Raw genomic sequence first — 6,545 nt, 5'->3', positions numbered from 1 at the left:
ATAGTGAATAATTGTTAATATAAGCAGTTGTCTTCTATGCACCATACTAATTTTAAGGTTTTTTCCCCCCTAATCACAGAGTTATTGCTAGGTTTCAGGAACTGTCCACTTCCAATGCTTCTAGTGGTCATATTCTTTCTTCTTCTGTTAGAGGAAAGACACACACACACACACACACACACACACACACACACACACACACAGATAAGGAGAGACACCTATATCATTGTTTCCCGCTTGTGAGTCTGCCCTCCTGCTGAGGGAACCAGAGGCTTGCACCTTGGTCACTTCTTCTTCTAGCGTTGGCCCTTCTTCCGTAGCCAGTCAACAGTGTCAGGTTGAGCCTGATGTCTGCTTGTTACTGGCTTTGAAAGTGACTGGGATCCATGTGGATTCAGTCGGCTAGGAAGGATCATCAGTTTCCCCAATGAATGGGTACTCACGGGATGCACCACGAGAAGGTCGATCCAATGCATCCCACCTTGGTCTCTGAGCCTGGTGAAGTCTGTTCTCCACTAGGGGAGCTACCACCTGCCTCCTAACTTTAGTTCTCTTAATTCCGACCAGTGAGAATTCCCCAGAACTTTGCAAGCTTGACATGTTTTCCTTCAAAGTATATTCACTTCACCCAGCGAAGTGAATATACTTTGAAAAGGTCACAGGGATTTAATCAGGATAATTTTCAGAGCAGCAGTCAACAGGGACAACTGGATAGCCCTTTCAGGGTTATTTCCCAAGAACTAAGAAACTTGGTGTTATTTGTACACTAGATACCAGGACAGTTCAGGTGATGAAGATAATTTGGATGAGGTTTTGTTCCTGAACACTGACATCAGCAAATAAAAGGACAACAAAGGAGACAAAAGAAGCTTGGAACTGGGAGGGAAGAAGAGTGAGGAGAAAACATTTTTTGAGCAAAGATAACAGAAACAAAGAGGAGCAGGCCAATATGAAAGCAGAAGAAAACTGGTGGAAACATTGATAAGGGTCAAAATCTTCGTGTCCATGATGGCTAGAGCATCGGTACTCTGGGTATGCTTTAAGCTGCTAATCATTTTTTTTTTTGTAAGAAATTTACTTAAGGACCCGGATGGTGGTGCACCTGGTTGAGTGCACATGTTACAGTGTCCAAGAATGCAGGTTCTAGCCCCTGATCCCCACTTGCAGGGGGAAAGCTTTGTGAGTGGTGAAGCAGGGCTGCAGGTGTCTTTCTGTCTCTCTCCCTTTCTCTCCCTCCCCCTTCCCTCTTGATTTTCTCTCTAGCCAATAAATAAAGATAATTAAAAAACATTAAAAAGAAATTTACTTAATGTCTGGCTTTTCAGTTAAAAACCCGTCCTAATTCTTCCATTCCTCTCATATTCATACTGTATTTGTCAATATACATATGATCCATGGTCTCATATTTATATAAATGAGAGGGAAAGAGAGAGGGAGAGAGAGGAAAAGAGAGGGAGAGAGAGGGAGAGGGAGAGGGGAGGGGGAGGATGAGGACGAGAGAGAGTTGAGAGAGAGAAGCACTGCTCATCTCAGTTAGGCTGTAAGTGGTACTGGGCACTGAGATTGTGGCCTTGTGTTTTCTAACAGATTGTGTAATCTCCCTGACACACAGAAATTTTCTATCAAAGAGCTTGCATATTGACTCCTGATTCATTTTGGTTAATGAAGAATCATTAGATACAATTGCACATAAATGTTGAAGAAGAGAGATTTAAAGGAAAAATATGTACAGCTGATCAGGAAGGAAGCTAAGTGGAAATGGAGCTCTCTTTTATTGTCTCATACAATATTTTTATGCCTCAAATATATTCTTTCTTGATTGTTACCAGCCTCCTGGAAAGTGTTTATCATTTTCCCCACTTTACAAATGGGTATAATAATAAAGTCACTCAGCTCTAGGCTGAGGCCATGGAAATTCCATACGTTCTCTGACTTTGAACTGGCCTTTATGTCTCTTTGATCCAGTAACTCAAAAGAAAAAGAACTTAGTATGTGTGTGTTAGATTCTAAAAACCTCAGAGTACACAGTGAAGAGCTTGAGCATCTTGTCTGGATTGCCAATCCTCCCTCCCATGCTTTGATGGCATTTATAAAATCGTACTAAGTTTGGCTTAGAAGCAACACAGGCACTATAAGGAAGCAGTTGTTTCGAGAGTGTTTTGGAGACAGAGAGGAGAGAGCAAGAATGCATTGTGGGAGTGCAAAGGGCCACGTGCCCCTGTGGCTGATGTGCAGCAGGGGGGACAAAGGAAGACTCAAGCCTCAACAAGAGGAGGGAAAACATAAAACAAGATGAACCTTGATTTGAGTAAGCCGTAAAAGGTACAGGTTTTTGGCCTCAGAGTATTAAACCTGGACATTTTGGGGTCTCGGGCATGTGAGCCAGTGTTCTAACAGACCAAGGTATCTCTGGCCACCTTGCTTTTAGCTTTCACTGGGAGAATGAGTATGGAGAAAAGGCGTCTGGGAAAAATTGTAGAGAGAAGCTGTGTAAAAAGTTATTGTAATGCTTTATACAGTCATTTCCCACCATGAAAACCATCCATCGATTTTTATATAGTTCAGTTATCTAACAAAGCATGCATCCTAAAACAAATTACTAGTTGAAATGTGTCAGTTAAGTGCCATTGACTTTTAGATAATGACTACGGCTACTAATATTTCAATGCTGAACAAATTCTATAGGTGGAAACCATCTTGTACTTTTATTATTTGGTTGATATGGTCAGTTGGTGACACACCTAGTTAAGCACTCACATTACAGTGCACCAGGACTCAGGTTCAAACCCTGGGGTCCCCATCTGCTGGGGGAAAGCTTTGGGAGGGGGGAAGCAGGGCTGCTGGTGTCTCTCTGTCTCTCTCCCTTACTACCTCCAATTACTCTGTTTCTCTTCAGTAATAAATAAATTAAAATATTTTTAAAAAGAAAGTACTTTATGAATGAAGTGTTACTGAAATGATTTGATAAATGCATCTGACACATAAATAGAACCCTTTTCAAAAGCAAGAAACAATGTCAGGTATTTTTTTAACAATCCTCTCATGTCAGACATTATATTAATAGTGTTTCATATTCTTCAGAATGACTCGTATCTGAAAAATTCTAAGTATTTCAAAGTCTCTAAGTAACAACCAACTTTACTTTGTGGATCAAGTATCTTCCCAAACTTACAAATAAAGTTCATAATTCATTGTACTGATAATTTATGAAAACAATTAAACTATGCATTAAGCATTAACTTCACTTTAGAATAAGCTTGGTATAATTATCATGAAATTTGGTTTTACTATAGTAAAGCCACATATAATTTTAATTACATAATTTTCTATTAGTAAAAAAAAAAAGGCATCCCAGGTGTGATTTATATTACCTAGTGCTGGACTATCTGAGTCGATGAGAAAATTTCATGAGAGAATAACAATTTGGCATAGTGGAAGTAATGGAAATGAAAGATATTATTTCCTATTTCTGAACTATATTCCTTTGGAAAGTGACTATAAGGCTTCTATCAGATTTAATTATAGTTTCCTCTATTGGTCTGTAATTCATTAGTTGTTATGTTCTTTAGTTAACTCAAAATTAGAAGAATGACCTTCCATTAGCAAATCAGAAATGTTTATGGACATGATGCGAGTTTTATACTCAATCTATCCAATTGATATCCCCTCCCCCACTTTACTCAGGATTTTCACTTACTGTGATGTACTAGCTGAGAAGGAAAACCACTAAATTATTGTCATTGCTTCTTCTCTTCTTCCTAGAATTTTTAGCCTTTGGAACCTCTGCTTAGTCCAGCTCTGGGATTTATTAAATAATAATAATGATAATATTTTTTTAAAAGCATGAATAGAATAATTTGCATTTTTTGAGATAGCAATATTTTTTAAATGCCAGAAATAATGGACAACATGAAACAGCAGGCTTCAACAGTGGAGCGATCAGGTGAATGTTGTGTAAATAAATATAAAAGCAAGATTTGAGGTGACCTGGTTATGTTGTAATTATATAGAAAGTTCAGGCATAAAGGGCATTATTACTATTATTATTTTTTTGAGAAATGAAAATTAAATATAGGAGAAATGTACTGTGGCAAAAAAAAAGAAAGTATTTCCTATAAATTAGCTTGATTTCTTAAGAGTAGAAATTAACTTACTGTTAAAAATATTCAACAGGGGGCCAGGCATTGGCACACCTGGTTAAATGCTCACATTACAGTGCATAAGGACCCAGGTTCAAGCCCCTGGTCCCCACCTGCAGGGGGGAAAGCTTCAAGAGTAGTGAAGGTCTGTAGGTCTCTCTGCCTCTCTTCTCTTTTTCATTTTTTTTATTATCTTTATTTATTGGATGGAGACAGCCAGAAATTGAGAGGGAAGGGGGAGATAGAGAGGGAGAGAGAGAGAGAGAGAGAGAGAGAGAGAGAGACATGTGTAGCCCTGCTTCACCACTTGCAAAGCTTCCCCCCTGCAGGTGGGGACGGGGGCTCAAACCCAGGACCTTGCACATTGTAATGTGTGTGCTCAACCAGGTGCGCCACCACTCCACCCTGCCTCTCTCCTCTATCAACCCTCCCCTCTCAATTTCCCTCTGTCTCTATCCAAAAATAAGTAAAAAGTAAATAAATAAAAATTTAAAAAGAAGCCCTTGGCTCCCCATCTGCAGGGGGGAGTCGCTTCACAGGCGGTGAAGCAGGTCTGCAGGTGTGTCTGTCTTTCTCCCTCTCTGTCTTCCCCTCCTCTCTCCATTTCCTCTGTTCTATCCAATAATAACAATAATAATAACAACCACAACGACGACCACGGTAAAACAACAAGGGCAACAAAAGGGGAAAAAATGGCCTCCAGGAGCAGTGGATTCGTGGTGCAGGCACCGAGCCCCAAAAATAACCCTGGAGGCAAAAAAAAAATTTTTAAGAATTTAAAACATGGGCAGGGGTAGATAGCATAATGGTTATGCAGAGACTCTCATGCCTGAGGCTTCAAAGTCCCAGGTTCCCCTGAAGCCAAAGCTGAGCAGTGATCTGGTTAAAAAAAAAAAAAGAATTTAAAAACATTCAAGGAGATGGTGGTGCACTTTGTTGAGTGTACACATTACCACAAGCAAGGACCAAGGTTCAAACCTTTGTCAGTCTCTGTCTGCAGGGGTCAAGTCTCAGGGCCAGTAAAGCGAATGTCTGTTTCCTGTCTATTTCCTTCTCACTTCTCAATTGCTCTGTCCTGTCAAATCAAAGAAAAGAAAGAGGTCAAAATGGCTGCTGGTTAGGGTGGCTTCAAAGAGCAGGCATTGTGCACTAGCAAATGCTGGTGGTAAATAAAGATTTTCTGTGATCGACAATTTATCGAGAAGTAAAAGATCAAGTAATTGTATATTATGTATGACACTTGTAACCAACTGCCAGTTGGTAGACTTCCAAATTTGTTAGTTAAAATTAAAAAAAGGAGACATTGTCTGGATTCCGTGAAGCCTAATGCCAAGATCTATTAGTATTATCCAAAAATATGATAGAAGGAGTGACTTTTTTTTTTTCTGTCCTAAGTATTTGGCATGCCTGACCTGGAACAGTGCTGATATTTAATGAATACCAGCAATGCTAAAAAATTTCATGGAACAATCAGAATGTGTTATTAGCAACTTTCTTCTTCATTCAAGTACAGGTTTTAGAAAAAAAATTCAATTTTTAGAATTTCTGATTACTTTTACTGACTACTAATTCTCGTGTTCTCGGAAGACTAATGAGAGTGATGCCCTCTGTCCTGCTCAACTGCAGGTATTTTTTAAATTCTGTTTTATCCCCTTCCATCGTCTATGATCCCTCTTTCTGCACAGTATTATTTTAAAACGTTCTGATCTTTGAAGCAGCTGAATTTGAATCAATGTATGCAGCACACCAGTTCCAAGTTTATCAGCAAATACTTTGCCAGAAGCTCCCCTTCAGAAGAGCACTTCAGGTTACTGGCAACCATGCTGCTTGGGAAGGCTGCCTTCTCTCTTCCTTGATTTCAAAGATGCCACTTGAAAAGACAAATGCCACACAGTTCCTGTTGATTTGGGACACCAGTCTTCAGGCATGCTGTGATTTCACGAAAGCTTAAATCAAACTCACAGATAGTGTCTGACTCAGCTGCTCTTACTTTTGTGTTGATTCTAATTAAAAGCATAAAACAAATACTTGTCACACATTCTGTCTCAATGAAAAATTATAAAGATGCAAAGGTTTGAAAGATATGACAATTGTGTTGGCCATCGGTAACTTCTTCCAGAGAATAAAATTGTATCTGCCAGCTAACATCTAAAAAATCAATTTACCTAAAGGAGTTATAGAGCATGTCATACCCGTTAAATGCTGAAAGAGTCAAACTAGCAGTATTATGAAAATATACCTGGAAGGGTAGCTGTCCAATAAATCCTAGGTGGATCTCGTGTTCCAGGTATTTCTGGTTTATTATTATTATTATATATTATCCTTTATTCATAAAGCAAGTGGTGTCACAAGTGTTTACTACTGACTACTTTGTTCTATTTCTCAATTTACATTTTTCTCAGGAAC

This window comes from Erinaceus europaeus, chromosome 5, assembly GCF_950295315.1.
Source record: "Erinaceus europaeus chromosome 5, mEriEur2.1, whole genome shotgun sequence".
Taxonomy (NCBI): domain Eukaryota; kingdom Metazoa; phylum Chordata; class Mammalia; order Eulipotyphla; family Erinaceidae; genus Erinaceus; species Erinaceus europaeus.
This window is presented reverse-complemented; position numbering follows the sequence as displayed.